This window comes from Lynx canadensis, chromosome E1 (assembly GCF_007474595.2).
Source record: "Lynx canadensis isolate LIC74 chromosome E1, mLynCan4.pri.v2, whole genome shotgun sequence".
NCBI classification, from domain to species: Eukaryota; Metazoa; Chordata; class Mammalia; order Carnivora; family Felidae; genus Lynx; species Lynx canadensis.
The window spans coordinates 21223352-21245109 of NC_044316.2; positions in this window are offsets into that span (position 1 = coordinate 21223352).

The following is a 21758-nucleotide window of genomic DNA, read 5'->3' on the forward strand; positions in this document are numbered from 1 at the left end:
ACAAGTTGAGCCCTGGCGTGGCTCAGACTGTAGCCAAGTCATTCGGCATAACCCAGTCCGACGGCCGTTGATGCTGACTACACGCCAACATTGTGTGCAATCCCGGACAGTCAGAGACCAAAACATTCGAAAGTCCCTGTCCCTGAGAAGATCACAGTGTAAGAAGGAAGGAAGGGAGAGCGAGAGGAGGGGAGAGAATGATCTAGAGGAAAGGGGAGGAGAAAGAAAGGAGCAAACAACTAGTTGTATGTGTTACATAATGATCCTACAATAAATGTATGTGTCTGAGACACGGTACACGTAGTGGCCAAGTACAGGGGCTCTGGCTTCAGACCGGCCAGTTAGGTGTGAGTCAGTAAACCAACCTCTGTGTCTCATCCTGTCATCTGCAAGATGCATTACGAGTATTAGCACCGATTTCGTCAGGTCATTGCGGGGAATTTAACGGAATCATGCACAAAGCGTTTGGAACAACACACAGCAAGAGTACTTGCTGTTACGTTATCGTGGTCGTAGCTACGTTCTTGGAAGCCGTGGCAGTGGTCGTAGCGGTGCTAATGGCAGTGGTATTAATGGCAGTGATGGCAGTGGTGGCTGCAATGGCCTTTTCCACGCTGAGGTGCAGGACAAGCTACGTGCACTGGGGAGCTCCCTGCGCCGTGCGTGAGGGTGAGGGTGGGTGGGTGTGCTGGACACAGGGGCTGCAGCATCCCAGGCAGAGCTCACAGCACCTGTGAAGGCCAAGAGGCATGAGCGATCACAACAGTTGTTCACGGGTGAAACTTGGTTGTGGCCTCTCAGAGGACACCCACTCTTGGAGGACCCGACCAAGCTTGCTCCTTGGGGCCAGGAAGTCCGGAGCACTGGGAGACTGGTGAGTGTGTGTGCTATTCCCTCCCACCCCCGTCACCCCTCTCAGCTGCTCCTCAGCTGCCCTGAAATTTGAGACTCTTGTGCCCCAGCCTGCAGCCACACCCATACCAGCTCTGGTTTCCGGGGCTCTGGGCACCTTTTCTGTTCCCAGTCTCCCAGCACCATCCTGAATATAGTGCATCTTTTTTTTTTAGTGTTTGTTTATTTTTGAGAGAGACAGAGAGAGAGAGAGAGAGAGAGAGAGAGAGAGAGACCACACGTGCACAAACGGCAGAAAGAGGGGCAGTCAGAGAATCCGAAGTGGGCTCTGCACTGACAGCAGAAAGCCTGATGGGGGTTCAAACTCATGAACTATGAGATCACAACCTGAGCTGAAGTCAGACGCTCAACCAACTGAGCCACCCAGGTGCCCCTGAACGTGGTGCATCTTGAACTAGATCTCTCAACCCTGGATGTCAGAATTCTACTAATAGCAGAATTAAAGGCTCTGGTGGTAGAAATATCTCTCAGTTTCACAGAAGAGCATTTATGAGAGCAGAACAGGGGAACTGGAGAAGGAGAAGACTCGGTAAGGTGAGAGGTGAAAGCCAGTGGGCGTCCAGACAAAAGAGAGGACAGCATGCTCCTCTAGTGCTACCCCTTTTCATAGGTTCCATGCTGGTTCAGCCAGTCCTCCTGGACCCCTCACACCCCTCACTGTGAGGGAGGGAAGAAGAAAAAAAAAAACAAGGCAGAAATGAACTTAGAGGCTGCTGAAGCCATTGGTAAAACTCAACTGGACCTCACCTGCCATTAAGTCCAACACTTTATTTTACAGATGAAATACTGGAGCCCAGAGAGAGCTGGGAACTGTCCAAGGTACTGAGGTTTCATTTTGGAGGTGAGCAGACAGAGGCTCAGAGACTTGCCTGAGGTCAGATGTTAACACAGGAGCTGGGATTCAAACTGCTGACAACCTATCCTTTGTGCCAATGTAACTCCTGCAAGCCACCACTGCAGATTCAGGAACTGCCCTTCAAGTAGGAAAAGTGACTATGCCAAAATCCTGTAGTAACTTAGGGGCAGATCTAGAAAGATCTGGGATTTCTGACTCACCTTCCACTACAATGCATGGAACTACCAGGAACCAAACACCGTGTCCTTAGCAAATGCTTGTTCAAGGCCAGCATCCTCAACAGCAAACTGTTACAGCCTGGGGTCTAGTGAGCGTCAAGGACAGCACAGGTAGGGGGGCATATTCTATCCATAGCAGTCTCTTTACCTTAAAATAACAGCTTTCTTTGAAAATGACATTCTAATATCCATGGCCCACGGAGGGAGGAGAGTTCTTTCCTCTCTCCTGATGAGAAAGACCCCGGACACATGTCAGGTAAACTGTGTGTCACTGGACAAGTCAGGTCCTCTCTCTTGCCCTCAGTTTCCTCATCTTGAATCCCCAAAAATGATGGTATTTAGATACGTGGCTTTCAGGTTTCGTGCCCTTATAAGAAGAGACAGGAGAGAGCCTGCTTCCCCTCCCCTCTCTCCAGCACTTGAGGATACAAAGAGAAGATGGCCATCCGCAAATCAGGAGGCGGGCCCTTGCCGGACACCAGATCGGCCGGTACCTTGAACTTCTCAGTCTCCAGAACTATGGGAAATAAGCGTTTGTTGTTTCTACCACCAAGTGTACAGTAATTTGTTATAGCAGTCCAAGCTACGCAGAAATCAAAGTCATACAACATAAATAAATGTTTCCTATCATCAGAAATAAAAAAAAAAGAAAGAAGAGCTCCAATAACACCTGCGGGGGGCACCAAAGTCTGAGAGGGCTCTGAACTCTCGTCCTCATAAGAATGCCCATGGGCAGGGGAGTAGATCCGGGCGGGTCAGTCCCTATCTGCCACCTCAGCACAGTTTCTCTCTCACCCTTAGGCCACCTACTCAGAGGAAGAGCCTGGGCCACACGCTTTGCATATGTTAACTTGGGCAACAACCTATATTATCAAGGAGAGAGAACAAACCTTACTACAGATGAGGGGACCATAGCTGTGACATGAATGATGCCTGGGATGCCAGACTCTGCAGTACTGAAGCCCTGTCTCTATACCCCTCTGCGTGGCCACCCTGCAGGGTCCATCCTGCCACTTACAGAGCAGTGGCTAATGAGGGGCTCTACGCTATCAGCCTGGGACCAATTCTCTTTGTGGTCTCAACTACAGATATAAATTTTGTTCAGTTCATAGACCTCATTAATGCCAGGGTTAGTGGGAGAAGCTTCACAGCTGATTTATCTTAGGGAATCAAAGACGACCTGAACCGCCCCCCCCCCCCGCCCCCGAGCATCAGGGAATGAGTTGCTCAGTGGGGCATCTCTGCTGCTCTCTCTCATCTCCCAGGTGCCTCCTGTGGCCTGCAGCCAGAGCGAGGGCCTCAAGTGTCTCTGGGAATCTCAAGGGACAACACCCATTTGAGCTGGCCTCAGCCAGGCCCTACCTTCTAGACCAGCACTGGTGGGTTGCTGGAGGTACAGTCAACTATTGCACATACTAGGCACAAGGAGGGGATATATAGGAAGGCGGTAGGGACACCTTGTTCTGTCACTAACTCGGTGTGTGTGTGACGTCTGAGCCCCCACTCAGTCCCATGAGCGATTGACTTAGAAGTCCATCGAGGTCCCTTTCCGCTCTGATACCGACATGACCCAGACTGTCCAGGAACTAAAACTGTCCTTGGGAGGGTAAGGCATTCATTCACGTAATTCGTATTCACGGAGCACTTACTATATGCAATCCATGGTGCCGAGTGCTAACGATGCAGGGGCAGCCACGTCCACATGCATAAATACCCCAAATAATTTCAAGTGGTATGAGATAAGAAGCAAAGGAGGTATAAAAATAATAGCGTTGCATTATATGAATTTCACTTCTATCCAAGAAGTAATCATAGGGAATAACTTGCCCCAAATCAAAAGGTAGGCAGAGGTTCTCCAGGTCTAGAAACTGTGGCTTCGATTCCTAGGTCTGTCTGCGGCACAAGAAAACCTAGCCCAACATTCGGTGCTCAGTAGGTTTTCGACAAGGAGTCGCTGAAAGTAGGAGGGGAAGAGTGGAGTAAATGAGAATAAACGGGAGGGAAGAAGGAAGAAAGATAGCTCAGAAAAGACAGATAGGCATTAGCACTCTCTCCTGTTCCTAAAAGAATCTGAAGACAGTCAAAAGGTTAAATAGCTCACCCAGTATCACACTGGGAGCAAATGACAGATCTTAAGTGTGGAGTGAGGTCCCTGTCCACTGGAGCTCCCAGGAAAGGCCTCATGAAGGCAGAGTAAGAAGGGAATGACGTTAATGATTGGAATTCGGTAAATCAAAAAAGCCAGGGTTGGCAGTGAGAGTGTCAATGTGACCTGGGCTCAGTAAATGTGAGTTCTTTCACCTTCCTGTGAAAGTGAGGATGGGGAAGAGAAGCAGGGGCTGCTCAGAGCTCTTGAGCTGGGGTATAAAGTCACACAGAGTAAGCACTGCGTTCCATTCTGGGGCCGATCCTCTCTCTAGGGGCAGAGCCAGTGACCGTCTACACAGTCAGATTTGAGGGGTCTAGCACCCCTCCATCTTGGGGACAGACAGCCTACCCAAAAAATGGGATCTAGAGAAATACTGGAATTGTTAAAAAAAAAAAAAAAACAACAAACTTGAGCCAAGCAATTATTTATCTGATTAGTTCTTTCCAACAGTAAACTTTTCTAAGCCACACAATATGGAAGCTACTTGCTTCTCTCTTAGAAGCCAGACCACGGGCTGAGTAATTTTCCAACAGAAGGGACTGGCAACTCATACCAGAATCACGTCACATAGCTACAGAGCCTTCTAGGACTTCTTGTTATGCTGAGGTTTTTACTTAGTTTTCTTTCCACAGTATGAGCTCATTCTTTCACAGGTAGGCTTTTTGCTGCCATTCTGAAGTTCCAAGTTAAGTAGTCTATGAGTTCTGTCTGTGTGCAGGTGCATGCCCGATGAGCTGACCATTCATCCTTCAGCAGAACTGACTGTGTACCTACAATGTACCCCCACACTGTGGTGGACAGCAGAGGTACACGGGTGAGTAATCGAGACCCGATCCCCGTTCTCTGGAGTTTACAGCCTTAGTTGCCGAGGACCTAGTGCCCACAGTCACGCACAACCTGTGGAAGTGTGAACTAGCACGATCCTTTTGGAGAGCAATCTGTCAATTTATAAGCACAGTTCTGCAAGCCATTGACTGCTGTTCACCACAGCAACTTCTCTGTGCCAAGAAAATCATCTGAGGTATTAAAAAGAAGGGGGAAAACCCCTGTGTATACAAAGGGGGGGGGGCATTTTTGTGTTAGTGTTAAAAGCAGAAAATTGGAAATAATCTTAGTGTCCAATACTAAGGAGTGTTTACGTAATTTAGGGCACACTCGCTTTGTGGAGTAGAAGCATTGTTAAAAAGCCAGAATAAAGAGTTTCCAGTGACATGGAAAATGTCTACGGGACAATGTTGAGTGAAAAATACTGTATTCGGGTGCCTGTGTGGCTCAGTCGGTTAAGTATCCGGTTCTTGATTTCAGCTCAGGTCATGATCTCACAGTTCCTGAGTTTGAGCCCCGCGTGGGGCTCTGAGCTGACAGTCTGATGGTGCAGAGTCTGCTTGGGATTCTTTCTTTCTTTCTTTCCTCCCCTGCTCATGCTTGCAGGCTCTCTCTCCCCCGAAATAAATAAATAAGCAAAGAGAGAGAGAGAGAGAGAGAGAGAGAGAGAGAGAAATGCATGATTCAAAGTTGTTTATGCAATAATATCACAGCCGTGGAATCCTTTTTTTCACACTCGTATGGTACTTTTCAGCTTCTGAAGTAGTTTCACATGCACTACTTAATTTTGAAATTCATGGCAGCTCTTTAATAGAATCAGGCCAGGCATTATTATTCCCATTCTGAACATGAGGAGACAGGTTCGCTGAGGTTGATGCATCTAATAACCACCAATTTCACTTGCCTTAGAAGTGTGGAGCATATGGGAGAATCGTTACCAACGCTTTGAAACGTGTTGACTTTTCTTCATGCTTGAAGCCAGCTCGAGAACTTGGAGCAGCCCACCCCTTCCCTTCCCATCCTCTCTGCCTGCTGAGAGGAAAATGAGAGGACTCCCATTGGTTGAATTCAAGTAATCATTTCCCACAACTGTCTCGTTGTGCCTCCACCACTGCTGCTCTCCGTAGCCAACTTCTCTGTGCTTTCGTTCGGGCACTGCTGTGGCCGGAGATGGTTTCTTGCTACCCAGCATATAAGATATCCCTAGGATGCAGGGACCTTCATTCAGTGAGGGTCAAGCAATGACAAAGCTATCAGGGGCAGGTGGGAGACAGTGGTCTTCAGCTCTGCTCAAGCAGCTTCTCCCCACCTCTCTGGTCTCAGCATTAGCGGTCCCTTCTGCCTCTGCTTCAGTTACGCTGCTCTGATCTGCGGTCAGGACTTACTCCCATGTCCCCCCTCTTCACCACTGCTCAAGCTTTCCTTCTGCCCAGTACCTCGTTCCTGCGTGCTCTGCCTTGAAAGAGGTCCCTCGCTCCCTTTGAGGTCAGCTAAAGTGAGCTTCCCTGGTGGCAGAGTCAGCTGCCCCATCCTCTGTTTTGTAAACACTGTGTACCATCCTCTCTTACTATTTGCTGCACACTGTATTCCTGTGTGCTTGTATGTTTCAGTCTGTTCCACAAGGTGCGGATGTATATTTCAGTCTGCTCCACAAGGCGGTGAAAGTTCAGGAATAGACAATACACAATTACACCTCATCATCACAAAAGCATCCAAGATAGAGGTCTTCTCAATCCCAAGCCTGTAGTTGAGAAACAGGTGCAAACAAGTACACAGGGTAAAATAGCTAGGAAGCCGCATGCCCCTATCGGAACTCACATCTACTTCTGCGACCCCCGTCTCTTCCGTAATACCAAGCAAGCCTTCCTTAGCTGATGACTGAAAGAATTAATGACTGATCAAAGATATTGCCCAGCAGGACCCCCTCCCTGTGTACCCATGTGAACCTTCCTTCTGGTGACCCACATTGTCATAACTCAGAGAAGAAGCCTGAAATGGTCCTTCCAGGCTGGTTCACTGGACATTTGGTGAAGGTCATCCAACAGATGGAGAGGGGCAGCTGGGAAATGAATAGCTCAGCTCCGGTTCACATGGGAGCCCCCAGTAGGACTCTTGCCCTTGAATTCCCTATGATGGTTTAAGCCCCATCATACTTTACTTGATGATATTTTACTAGGTTGATGGCCCTTGTAACTGAGAGAGCGCAGACCGGAACACTGGGGAACACTGCACAGGAAAACTAAGTCTGGGGATCAGGTAGCTCAGGTGACCTGACACCTGTTTGCAGACTCTGGGGAAGGGTCTCAACATCAACTCCTGCTGGAATCTGTGAATCCCCTCTGCTAGGGTCTATTCTCTCATAATTGCTAGAATCAGGAAGGACTTTCAAGACTACCTAAGCTGCTATTCCTTTTAAGTTATCCTATAATCAGGAGTTTATTTCCTTGTCGGGTCTCTTTTATTCCTTCTGGTATTGCCTCAGGAGAAAGTCTCAAAGTGGTATTAATATGCCTCTTGCAAGTCTCTAAACATTTGCTATTTTTTTTTAACAGAGAACAAGTATTGGGCACAGAGCCTTGGCAGAAAACAACGTCTAGTTACAAGTTAGCAACACTGTTTGTTTTCATTATATCTATTTTTACAGTTACCTTCTATTTATGGTGAATGATAATATTTTACCATTTGTCTAGTGATTTAAAGTTCCCATTATAAATACATACATTCCGGGCGGGGGGGGGGGAAGAGAGTCAATCTAAAGAAAAAGATTGTATAAATAATAGTCCAGGAGGCATGCAGGTCAGAACAAATCACGAAAATATGGAAATAACCCACCATTTGGGAAATGCTAGTTAATTCCAACCACCTATTTTGCAGGTGGAACAGAAGCCCAGAAAGGGCAGGTGCTTTGCCAGAGATTACCCAGCCAGCTCCTGGCTCAGTTCTCCCCACTTGTCTCTGCCACGAACATCTCCAAGAGCTCTTTCTGTATTTATTTTGTGACTGTTAAAGAAATGGCCAAGAACGCGTTCTGTTGACAAGAAGGGGCACATGAGGTGGGACTGGGGGCTTGAGGGGCTGCGTTCTGGATTCCCCAGCAGGGAATAGGCACCTTATGTTCTATGTGGTGTCAGCAATGTGGCAGGCACCTTGGTGGCACCATTGGTTACTCACAGACTGAACAGAGCTCAGAGAGAAACAGACCATTAAGAACTTACAATACAGAATAACAGTGATCGCTTATAACAGAGCATTAATAAAGACCACAAAAATCTACCTAAAAGAGGGAAATGAGTATCTCTGCCTCTGTAAATAAATCCATGGCTTGCAAACAAAAACACGCCAGAAAAACCAACTGCAAATGCACTCCTAGAAAAGGAGACCAGATGTCCCTGGAATCTTTTTAATTAAATTGTGAGTCAATTGCAAGCCAGAGGGCGGGGGGCTGAGGGGAGTGGAATTTTGCTTTCTAAGACTGCCAGATGCAAAGTCCAATTTCCAGGATAATATATCCAGGGTGGAGGAGGGTTTCCAAAATTTAATTACACGTTGCCTAGCAACTGAGGAGATGAACAGGAATGAAGTTGGGGGGCCTGGGGTGATGCATTAAAGATGTTGACGCCCCAGGTTGGAGAATGCATACTGACATCAGGCTGTGGTCAGGAGCCACAGGAGGTCGGTTCAGTTACGTATATTGTGAGCCTCATTCTGCTCTGTTTCCCTTGGGCTGACCAATTTGGCAACCTGGCAGAATTAAGACCCTGCTATCTTCATTTTTCAAAATCAAAGCATCTTTTTAAAATTTTTGTATGAAGTAATAGATATTAAAACGTTCCTGCCAAGTGGAGTCATAACTATTAACAACTTGGTACATATATTTCCAGAATTTTCCAATCATAGCTCATATGTCTCTTTCTAACTTAAATGAGACATTACAATATATTGTTCTGAAGCCTGCTTTTTTTTTTCTCGAATATATGGTGATATTCTTTTTTTGACTTTTTAATTTTTTTACTGAAATAGAACAAACACATAGGAAAGTCCACAAACAATGAAACCACCATTGAGGACAATAGTTAGGCCGTTATCAGCTCCCCGTTCCCCAGTGCTAGCCTCCCCTGCAATTCTCTTGTACGCCTCCCTCCCCTAATCACTAATCCCTTCCTTCTCTCCAAGAATAATTATTCTCCTGACCTCAATATATGTCAGTTTTGCCCGATTTTGAACTTCATATAGAAGGAATCAAACACTATTCCTTTGTGTCTGGCTTATTTGCTCAACATTTTGTAGGAATCCTTCATGTAGTTCTGTATCATTGTGGTTCATTTTTATTTTATTGTACTCCAAAGTCTGGTTACATAATCATCAGTGGATCCATTCCAATGTTGATGAAATTTTAGCTCGTCTCCAGTTTGGGGCCATTACAGATAGAGATGCTTTCTGCACTCCTTTCCATACACCTGTAAAGACCCTTCTCTTGGGCATATAACCAGGAGTGAAGTTGCCATTTTTCTATAACATCTGTGCCAATCTACACTCCCAACATTGATTTGGGAAAGTTCCTAAATTCATCCTTTTCAATGTCTGCATCATGTTTTATTGCGTGGACATATTCGTAGTTTTCTATTGATGGAAATTTGGGTTGTTTCTGATTCTATACACATTTTTTATTTAATAAAAACACAACGACAATGCTTCCATGAATATCTTGACATTTATCTTCTAGCACTTATGGGATTATTCTTTAGGATGAACTCCTGGGAGTGAGATTTGGGGGATCAAAAAGTGTGTGTATTTTAAACTTGTATATTTCCAGGTTTCCTTAGTTTCTAAGTTAATTTCCTACAACTCCATGATTCTTTGGGCTCTTCCTGAATTTCATCTTTCTAGTTTCTTCCTTAAAAACATTCTAACTGCCAAGTGTCCTATAAAATGTGGGCCCCAAGGACTGATCTTTGAGCTCCTGGGCAGCCTTGAAGGGGCCGGGTGAAGAAGTGGGGTCTGGATGTGCCGTGAATCTAGACACGGCGATCACAGTTCACAAGTCTGCTCCAAAGCCTAAGAAGGAGCCAGTCTCTGAAATGTGCTTCTCAAGTTTTGCCTGAACCTCTTAATAGCTTAGAGCACACAACCTTATTGCCAAAGAACATGATTCACATGGATCCCAGGGATTCCCGGATCTTTCTATGTCTTTTGGACATATCAGTCATGTGGGAAGAAAAGAGTATATCACGTGAATGCTGACAGTCAGACATATATCGAGAGTCAGCTGCTGTTCTAGACAATGGTTACCCAGTGACAACTGACATCTGGGAGACAGAAACTCAGGGCAAAAATTCTGTAATGTTGAAATGACATATTATGTGAGCCCAGAGGAGGAAACAGATACTTTTAGTAGCAAAAGAAACGGCTTAATGGAAAATTCATCTATTTTCTGCTACATCTGGGTCAGGTTGGATGGGGATTACTAAGCTTTAAGTGGGATGATATTGTCAGTAACTCCTCTTTCCTGACCCCCTCCAGTGTACCAGAAGCTGTATGGTGAGGTTTTATTTAGGTGAGGTTTTAGCCCTTCACATTTTTACAATAACCTGATATATTTCTTGTTCTCCCTCATTTCTCAGTGATGAATGTAAGACTCAAAGAGAATTAAATTAACTTGCCAAGATTGTGCAGCAAGGACAGGTAAGACCAGAAACTATTTCTACCCAATCCCAAGAACCAGGTTCTTTTCGTCATCCACAAGACATTTTTTAAATGTTTATTTTTGAGAAAGAGAGAGAATGAGAGCAGGGGAGGGGCAGAGAGAGAGGGAGACACAGAATCCGAAGCAGGCTCCAGGCTCTGAGTTGTCAGCACAGAGCCCGACGCGGGGCTCCAACTGGTGAAGCATGAGGTCATGACCTGAGCCGACGTCGGACGCTCAACCGACTAAGCTACCCAGGTGGCCCTCACAAGACATTTAACAAAAAGCAAAGCAAAAGCAAAGTTCTGTGGCCACAGGTAGATGCCCTGAGGCCTCCCTCCCATGCTCACCTCTGCCTCCTCACACTCGGGGAATTCTACGAGAAGCCCTTTAACAAGGTGAATGGAAAGCGCAAACAAGGATGTGAAAGCCCCAGTTGTACCAGAGACCTGGCACCTTCCGAGACCAGAGCAGGGACACGGAATTTAAAGACAGTGACACTAATGGCTTCCTCCCAAGGAGACTTACATAAATGGCAAAGCTGAGGCTTGAACTCACATCTCCTGGCTCATGATTTGCATTCAGGAAAGTTCTTCTGCACTAAGTCATTAAGACGGTTTGCTCTTAACAAGAGCCAGGGGACATTTAGTGATAGCCGTGTATTTATATACTAATTGAATTTTATTTATTTATTTGATAACCATTTATAGGAAGGGACAATAGTTCATTGTGGTTTTTAAATTGTGTGTGTGTGTGTGTGTGTGTGTGTGTAAAGAGGCAGTAAACATTTCAGACTTATTACATATGGTCTCGGTAGCAACTATTCAACTCTACCATTGCACCATGAAAGCAACCTTAGATAACATTAAAATGAATGTGTCTGTATTCAAAGAAAAAAAACTTTATTTACAAAAAAAAAAAAATGACACGGGACACAGGATAGCCACATGCAAAAGAATGAAGTTGGACCTCCACCTCACACCGATCACAAAAACTAACTTAAAAATGGATTAAAGACTTAACTGTAAGAGTTGGAACTGTAAAATCCCAGAAAAAATAGACATAAGTCTTTATGACCTTAAATTGGGCAATGGTTTGTAGATACGGCAGCACAAGTAACAGAAGAAAAAAAAATAAGACGAGTTGGACTGCACTAAAATCAAATTTTTTTGTGCTGCAAAGGACACCATTAAGAGAGTGTGAAGAATCCACAAAACAGGGAAAACATTTGCAAACCAAATATCTCATAAGGGACTAGTATCCGAAACATATGAAGAGAGTTACAACCCAAAAATAAAAAATAAGTAGCCCAATTAAAAAAATGAACAAAGGATCTGAAGAGACATTCCTCCAAAGAAGATATAAGCACATGAAAACCTCCTCAATGTCGTTAGCCACCAGGGAAATGCAAAGCGAGACCCACAGTCAGGTATCACTTCACACCCACGAAAATGGCTATAATAAAAAGACTCATTCTAAATAAAAAGACAAGTGTCAGTGAGTATGTAGAGACACTGAAGCCTCATTTCACATGGCTGGGAATGCAAAATGGCACAGTCATTCTGGAAAACTCTGACAGTTCCTCAAAAGTTAAACATAGACTTGTCACATGACCCATATCCAAAAGAAATAAAAACATATGTCTACACAGCACTTGTGCATGAATGTCTGTAATAGCGTTATTTATGATAGCCAAAAGGTAGAAACAACCTAAATGTTCATCGGCTGATGAATGGATAAGTAAAATGTGGTATATCTATACGATGGAATATAATTGAGCCATAAAAAGGAATGAAGCACAAATTCATGTTGTAACGTCAGTGTAACTTGAAATCAATATGCTAAGGGTCGCCTGGGTGGCTCAGCCGGTTAAGCGTCCGACTTCGGCTCAGGTCATGATCTCGCGGTCCGTGAGTTCGAGCCCCGCGTCGGGCTCTGTGCTGGCAGCTCAGAGCCTGGAGCCTGCTTCAGATTCTGTGTCTCCCTCTCTCTCTGGCCCTCCCCCATTCATGCTCTGTCTCTCTCTGTCTCAAAAATAAATAAACATTAAAAAAAATAAATCAATATGCTAAGTAAAAACCCCCCAGTGATATTGCATGATTCTGTTTAGATGACATGCCAGGATCAGGCAAATCTATAGAGACAGAATTCAGACTAGTGGTTGCCTAGGAATGGAGACGAGGGGTTAGAGGGAAATAAGGTGTGCCTGCTAAGGGGGTTTCTTTTGGGGATGGTTAAAGTCTCCTAAACTGATTGGGGTAATAGTGCCTGAACCCTGCGGTTATACTGAAAAACCACTGGATACTTTAAAGTAAACTGTATACTTTAAACTGGATACTTTAAAGTGAACTGTATACTTTAAACTGTATACTTTAAACTGTATGTAATGTGAATGAGATCTCAATAAAACTGTTACATCACAACCACCTAAGAAAACTCAGATGGCAGAGTGTATTTTTCCAACCCCTAATTTATGGGATTGCAGGTGGAGCGCTGGATGAGGGAGACAGAGAAAGGAAAATGACACACATCGCTGCTTTGATAAAGCATACAGTCCAGTGGCAGAGATAAGGGTGGAGCACAGACTCATTCTAATCCGTACACGATTAGCAACCGTAGCAGGTGCTTCAAAGAAAATAATGCAGACAAGAGAGGAAGAGCTGGGTCAAGTAGAGCCCGTGGGCCATGATGAGGAATTCTGTTGTTGTTGTTGTTGTTGTTGTTGTTGTTGTTGTTGATTTTCCTTAAGTGCCTTACTGAAAGCTCTCCCTGCCTGCTGTTTAGAAAACGGGTGGGGAGAGATCCAGAATGGAAACAGACCAGGAGGAAGGTGGACGGAATGAGAGGTGTCTAGGTGGAAAACCAAGAGGTCATGATGCTGGGTTGGATTTGGGGGGGGGGGGATCAGGGGAGGGACAAATCAAGATGCTTCCCCAGTTTTCTGGCTTAAGCAGCTGATGGAATGCAATTTTCTGAACAGATTTACTGATGTGGGTGGTGTGTGGGGAGCATCCCAGGCCAAACCTCTTAGAAACAGGGAAAGAGAGACACTCATTTATCAATTCTCACCAGGAAGGTCCAAGGGTCAATAGCTCTTGGAACTGACTTTCCTCATGTTCACAACTGCAATAACAATACCTACCTTGCTGTGGGGATTACCCGAGTCAGTATTTGTAAAGCTCTTGGCACAGTGCTTAGTGTATGTAAGCTCAATATCAATGCTAAGCAAAATATACCGAGCGCCAAGGACAGCAAAGAATCCGCCTCAGGAGGAAAAGAGAAGCAAGGAGAAGCAAGACCCTCTTGAGACAGTGCAAACTGTCCTGGCCTGCTGCCCATAGTCATGCCTCAGTTTCCTCCCCCGTAGAGTGAGCAGGACGGTACCTAATAGTGGCAAGCACTCAGTGAGTCAGTACATGCAAAGTGCTTAGAGCAGTGGCTGCGTGGACATGTCTGACAGCCTGCTTTGGTATCTGGAACTGGCCCTGACTGAAGACAGGACGCACGATGCTTTGTCTTGACAGGAGGCGTCTCGTTGCAAAGTCGGGGCACCTGCTAGAGCTGGGAGCTGGTTTTCCTCATGTGAGAGATGTGGGGGTCCGTGGTCCAGCAGCACAACGTCACTTCTAGCTCTTTCCCCCTGAGAGGGCTAGGGCCCCGTGGCCCTGTCAGGGGTGGTGGGGACTCTGGGGCTGGGTGGGGCTGGGATGCCTCCTGAGGGTCAGTGTCTCAGTCACCCCAGCTGGGACAGGAAGGAGGCAGCGTCAGACGGCAGCAAGTCACTTTGGAATAATTAAGCAGTACGACTGGGAACTATTTGGGGCAGCCCTTGAAGAACTAACACCAGTGGAAGCTGACTGCAGCCACAGTGTCAGCCCCAGCCCCCTTCCTCCTGCTCCAGCCTGACCTGCTGCCTTTCCCAGTTTCCAGGGGAGACGATGCGGAAGAAGACCCCCCACAGGCACTCAGTGAGGAAGGACTTCTGTGTTCTCAGAGCCCTCAGAGGAGGAAGACTCGGCCGCCTGAGTGGGGACAGGGGGAGAAATGGCCGCAGAAAAGAGGGAGGCTGATGAATTATGCATGGCTGGAGGGGATGGTAAACAGTCCCTGGATGGCTCTGATGAGCTTACAGCAGACAGCAGCAAGGGGGAGCTGGGCGCTGAGTCACAGCAAAGGGGGTGATTAGTCTGTCAGCTGTACCCACCTCTAGGTGGGGCGAGGTTTTGGGCTGAGTCACACTCTGCAGAGGGAGAGAGAGGAGCTTGGACCCCAAAAGGACCAAGGAGAAAGTGCGTATTCCTGACGAGCCACACTGTTGCTGTTCTGAAACCCTCCTCTCCTTTGCTCTCAGGCTGTCTCCCTGTCTAGGAACCCTCCAGGCGACTCACCGGGGCTACCCAAATCTCAGCCACGAGAGCACTGAGCCTTTTCTCCCTTCAGCGAGGAGAGGATGTAAATAGTCTTCCATTGCCTTCTGTGTGTGTTTGAACATGTCTTGTGGACAACCTCTAAGTCCAGCCTGGGAATCTTGAAGCTGGGCCAGGAAGCCAGGAGTGGGACTGAGTGATGACAAGCCATGGAGCATAGAGCCATAGCAAGCCAAGACATAGGGAAGCCAAGATCCCACAGTTAGCCCCCAGTAAGGGTTGGTCTGAATGGGGTGGGCAGGGAGATGTTAAAGGGGATAAGACAGCAATGAGAGACACCAAGATGGATGAATGGGTGGGTAGATGGGTAGATGGATGGATGGATGGATGGATGGATGGAAAGAAGGAACGAAGGAAGGAAGGAAGGGAGAGTGGATGGATGGGTGGATGGATTCATTCATTCATTCATTTACCAATACATGGTTATTGAGTACTACTATGTACCAGGGACTCCTCCCAATGACAGGAATACAGGAATCAGCAAGACGGTTGCAATGTAATTATTCTCATGGATTAGTATGATGAGGAGACCGACAAAATGCAAGCAAGCAATTAACACACAAGTTGACTTCAGATAGCAAATGCTTAGGAAAAATGAGAATGGGAATGCTATGATTGACTAGGGAAAGGCCTACTTAAGATATAGTGGTTTGGGGAGGAGACAGGGTTGCTGATCCTGGGAACCAGGAGGTGAGTGTACATAAAGTCCCTGAGGCAGAGAAGAACTCTGCACATTCAGAATAGCAGAAGGGCTGGTGTGGCTGGAGAGAAGAGGGAGGAGAAAGTGGGAGGAGGTGAAGGTGGAGAGCTAGAAGGGCCAGATCGTGCAAAACAAGGTGTAGACAGATTTCCAGTGCTGCGCAAAGCTGTTGATGATTTCCCAGGGACTGCAAAGTTTTGTTTATGAGGGCAGATCCCAGGAAAGAAGTGGGTGGAAATATTTATCCAGAGCCTGCAAAATAGCCTCAGAGTTGTAAGAACATCAAAACACTTGAAGACAGAGTAAAAGGAACACTTATGAAGCCACGTTTGTATGCTGGAGATTCACATACATTGTCCTTTTTATTATTTATAACAATTCTCACCACAGATGAGATTAACTGAATTCAGAGTTAATTCACATGTCCTCACAGGAAGTGGCGGGACTTGATCTCTGACCCAGACAGAGCCCACGATCTTAATCACTTGCCTCCACTTTGGAGAACGGGAGGGCATGTTTAAGATCTGCATGTCAACTTGTGCCTCTGACATGTGAGGACAGGCTAGGCCTGACAATATGGCTGGCTGGTGGTCGAGCAGAGCCAGGACGAAAGCCAAGACCTTTTGACTTGTGGGTGGGCTTCTCTCACTACACCCTTGGCAGGCAGTGTGATGTAATAGAAAAGCCAGAAGAATTTGGGATCATTCCCATGCCCTCCCTTAATACTGTGTGTGACCTTGGACACATTCCCTCACCTTCTTGAGCCTCAAAATCCTCACCTATAAAATAGGGTATTCATACTGATTTCACTCTATAAAGGATTGTTGTAAAGATTAAAAGGTTGTAATACCATATGCAAAAGCACCTGAGGCAATGCTTTATAATACGCATACACACACACACACCTGTCCATGTATATGTATATGTATACATATACATATATGTGTGTGTATACACACACACACACACACACACACACACACACACACACACACCTGTTCATGGTTTACCCACCCACTGGCATAGATACTTCCAAAATATGAGAATCCTGTGGAAGCACCTGGAAGCAGATACCTGGGAGCTTTCCATTTGGAGGAGGGCAGTCTGGGGCTTGGGCTCCCTCCCATGGGCCTGTGACCTCTGGCACTTGGAAGGGAGGAGCTTGAACTCATGTTTTAGCTAGGCAGCTAGCTGGGCTTCTTCCGCTTTTCCGGTTCCTGTTCATCCTTTTCCAGGCTGACCCTGTTTTCAGTATTTCTTGCCTCATAAGACTTTCTAGCTAATGCTCTGGAGATCAAGACTTTAGCCCTACATCTTTGGGCTTGGGCCCTCCTAGGTCATAATATCAGTCACACTGTACTTGGCTTTGCCCCTCCCCCTAGGATTTGGTTGATGGGGACATGTAAATCTGACCATATGGGCAGAAGGGATGGAAAGTAGAGTTGTCAGATAAAATCCAGGACAACGTTAAATTTGAATTTCAGATAAACGACAAATTTTTAGTACACCTAAAATATTGCATGGGACATCCTTATACTAAAAAGTATTTGTTTGGGGCACCTGGGTGACTCAGATGGTTAAGTGACCGACTCTTGGTTTCAGGTCAGGTCATGACCTCACAGTTCATAAGTTGGAGCCCCAAGGTAGGGTCTGGAGTCTGCTTGGGATTCTCTCTCTCCCTCTCTCTCTCTCAGTCCCTCCCCCACTTACGCTGTCTCTGTCTCTCTCAAAATAAATAAACTTGAAAAAAATAATCCTAACAAATAAAAATTATTTGTTTACCTAAAATTTGAATCTAACTGGGTGTTCTGTAATTTTCTTTGTTGAACCTGGCGAGCCTAGCCTGAAGTCGGCCATTCTTCTCACGACTTTGAGCCTCAGCTCTGATCCTGGCTTACCTGGGACTGGGCCTCACACCCAGACCTCACAGATATGCCTTCATTTTCCTGGGACTGAGCCATCACGTGGAAACCTGTTTCACAACACCCCAGGCATCCTGACCTTCCCTTTCTATTACCATCCCTCTCAGAGTCTTCCCCACCCCTTTGCTGGTCTCTCATGCCAACCTTCTCCTGACTAGCCATTGGGAATGCTGTGTGTCCCAGTGGCCTGTTCCTGCCTGAAGCTCCCTCTGGAGAAGTCGGCCTGCTGCTGGTCACCACATGCTCTCTGGGTAGCTGGTTATTAGGCAAAACAGCTGTTTTTGGTCTTGCCCCTCCTGGACCAGCAGTATTCCCGTCCTGCTAAAATTAACCGCCCTCCTCTCTTGGCCCCGTGCCAAGCTCTGATGACACCTAGTCTCTGAGCTCCAAGAGGACAGGGGTTGTGAATCTGAACCAACATATACTGTATTCTCCATCTGCTGATACCACCAGTCGCAACAGCACCTGTTAGAGAATATATGTGGAATAAATGAAAATAGAATGGGAAACTGAGGCTCCGAGATCATTGGACTTATTATTATTTTTATTATTGAAAACAGAAAATCTGCTGAGAGACGAGCAGAAGTTTCCAGGGTACAGTTGGCCAATTTCGCCTGGATCACCATCCCACAGTCCTCTCCACACATGCATTTTTTGTAACCACATACATACGCACATATAAAATATGTGGTTCTTGGGGCGCCTGGGTGGCTCAGTAGGGGAAGCGTCCGACTTCAGCTCAGGTCGTGATTTCACGATTCATGAGTTCGAGCCCCGCGTCGGGCTCTGTGCTGACAGCTCAGAGCCTGGAGCCTACTTCAGATTCTGTGTCTCCCTCTCTCTCTGCCCTTCCCCTGATTATGCTCTCTCTCTCTCTCTCTCTCTCTCTCTCAAAAAAAAAAAAATTAAATAAACATTTAAAAAATATATATGTGGTTCCTTTGGCAACAGGGCCTCAGAGTGAAAGACATCCCAAAAGGGTGAAAAGGGGGAGAATGGAGAGAAAGTGTAGGTACAATTTGGGCCACTATAGCAGAATTCTCAGTTCAGACCAAGGATTTGGGGCACCCTTTACTTGACAGGCCCTCCCTCACCAAGGCCTGCAGGGAACTGTCCCGGCTTAGTCACTTTTTTGCTTCTGCCCCAGATGCCATGGCCCTGCCCTCCCCGGCTCCTCCCCGAGCACTGAGAAGATGCTTAATGAATGAGCTGAACCCAAACCCTTGGCTGCCAAATTCATCCCAGCCACAGTAACCTGCCCTACAGCAAAATGATTAACTGGATGGATTTTTTTTTTTTTTAAAGAATAATCCCCTTGAAAGAGCAAAGGGCTCGAGAGTTAGTGGTTTAATCCCAGCTTTTATAACACCACTCAAGGGAGGTCTCTTAATTCCAGGAAAGGGTAGTGAAATCTCATTGATTATCACAAGGAAAGAAAAAAAAAACTGCTTAAATCAGGAAAAATGCTGAATTATGTGTGTCTTTTGTTTTTGAGAAAAAGGGACGTATTTCAGATAAGACATATTTAAAATAAAAATTACTAATTAATAACGAGGCCAAATGAGCAGCAGGGTCACAACATTCAGACAACGTGGGGCCAAGATGCAAATGGCTTTGTTCAAGGTCCCACCTTGGTACTTACTGACTGTGTTATCTTTATCACTGGGTACCTCTGTGTTCTCATCTGTAAAAGTCACTAACATTGTGACCTTTGGTCATGAGAGAGTGAAGTAAGACAGGAAATGTGCTCACTCTCTTCCTTGAAGGGAGGTAGTCTCAGCACCTTCCCTGTTGAATCTCCTGCCTGGGAAGGCCTTGGGGACATCGCCACTGTGAACCCCTTAGGGCATGGCCCCTTCGAATCTGACCTCTGGTTAGGAGACGAGACACTGATTATCCCTTTCAAACCAGGACGTCTACAACGAACAAATATTTTAAAAATAACATGCTAAAAACGCTAACGCTGCAGTAATTTATATTTTTGACCTTCCTTTCTACCAACCACTTACCAGGGATCAGTACTTTATTGAGCTCTCTCAACCCTTTTCAACAAGAGGGGAAAATCACTGTCCCCATTTTACAGCTGGGGAAAGTGACTCACAGAAAAGTGAAGTGAGATGCCCAAGGTCGCACAACTCAACACAAGGAAGAGCTCTTTTTCTTTTTTTTTCTTTTTTTCTTTTTTTTAACGTTTATTTATTTTTGAGACAGAGAGAGACAGAGCATGAATGGGGGAGGGTCAGAGAGAGAGGGAGACACAGAATCCAAAACAGGCTCCAGGCTCCGAGCGGTCAGCACAGAGCCCGACGCGGGGCTAGAACTCACGGATCGAGAGATCATGACCTGGGCCGAAGTCGGACGCTTAACCCACCGAGCCACCCAGGCGCCCCCAGAGCTCTTTTTCTAATACAAGACTGCATTCTCCTAAATAGCCTGCCTTGGACTCCCTATGGTTTCACTCATTCAACCATCATTTGTGGGGCACCTGCTGCCTGCCCCTCACTGTGTTAGGCACGGGGAACCCTGTGGGGAAAGATGTGGAAAACATGCAGTCCCCAGGCAGAGCTCACAGTCCAGCTGTCTTTGAACTTGGGATTTGAACCGGGTCTGCTTAGCATGCTCACCGCGATGGGCAAAAAGTAGAGCAGATCCAGTCCAGCCCCAGAGGCAAATTGTGGTACCAAAGAGTGTGTGGCATTCATGGACTTCCACACACTTGATTCTCTGCTCACATGGCTGAGAACCGTAGCCTCTGTTGAAATGTTCCTACGATCTGATAGCCTGTATACTGGGCTTGGAATCAGAGTTTCACATCGATTCGGGTTACTTTTGCTTTCCTGAGCCAGGAAGTAGGCTCTAAATTATTTCTAAGCTCGCAAAGGTCCAAGAATATGCATGTTGCCACAGCCAACACTAAGGCATACCTCAACATATTAGAACAAGTAAAAGCTGCTCATGAGGCCAAGGCCATTTTTTTATTATTTTTACTTCTTTCCCTTGTTCCTGTAGAGTACCCTACACCTGCACAGTGAGCACAATTTTGAGGAATGAATGAAACCCTAGTGGGTTTAGCGCCATACATCGACGGTAGAGTTTGCTCCTGGTTCCACCCAACTATTTAACACATGAGTGAATTTCTACCCAGGGAGAACCAGGCAGAGGGTTAGTGAGTTGCCTCCCTGTGATGGGAGGTTACATTGGAGTGAAAAGTAGCCTCATCAAGTATAGAAAGATTCCAAACCCTTCCCTTCCCAAAGACTTTCCCTGCACAGTCCCATCTATTGCCCTGTCTTGAGAACCATCATCCCCACACAGCTGAGCTCCAAATCTGTTCTAGCTCTATAATCCTCTTTGCAGCCTTAGCACACATGTCAGCTTGTCTGCTGGCCATCTCTCCATGAACAGTCCCCAGTACCACAGACCCCATAAAAGCAAGACTCAAGGCTTAACACTTAAGACAGCATCCCTCTGTGACATCATTAGCGTAAGAGTTGGGATTCCAATCCCAGCAGTCTGGCTTCGGAGCCCATGTGTAACCACAAGACGACCCCTGTCTCCGGGCCCTGTACTGGGCATTCTTTGTTTGTAACCCCACACCAGTCATTTCTCTGCCTTTCTCTGCCCTTCTCTGGGCTTCAGGAGGCTGACTTCCATGCAATCATGCCATCTGTGCTCCCTTGCCCTCTGCCTGAAGCTTGGATGTGGCCAGTGGGTGACCAGAAGGTTGGCAGGGGAAAAAGGTAGGGATATTTACCCCCACACCCTACCTGTTCCCTCCCAGCCTCACTCAGGTACCAGCAGGAGCTGAGTTCCATGGTGACAACTCCCCCATGGGTCTGGTGACACCATTTCCTTACCTTCGTCTGAAGTCCCAGGGCCAGCAATCATTCCCCACGCTTGTTCATCCTGCTTGCTTCTCCACAGTTGCTGTTTCCCTTATCCCTGCTCACACCTTTGCAAAAGTCCTTTCCCTCTTTTTCCTGCTGGCATCCATTCAGATTCTAAACCTCAGTGTCACCTCTGACTTCTCCCTCCCATCACATCCCCTCTCCCAGCATTATGAAGG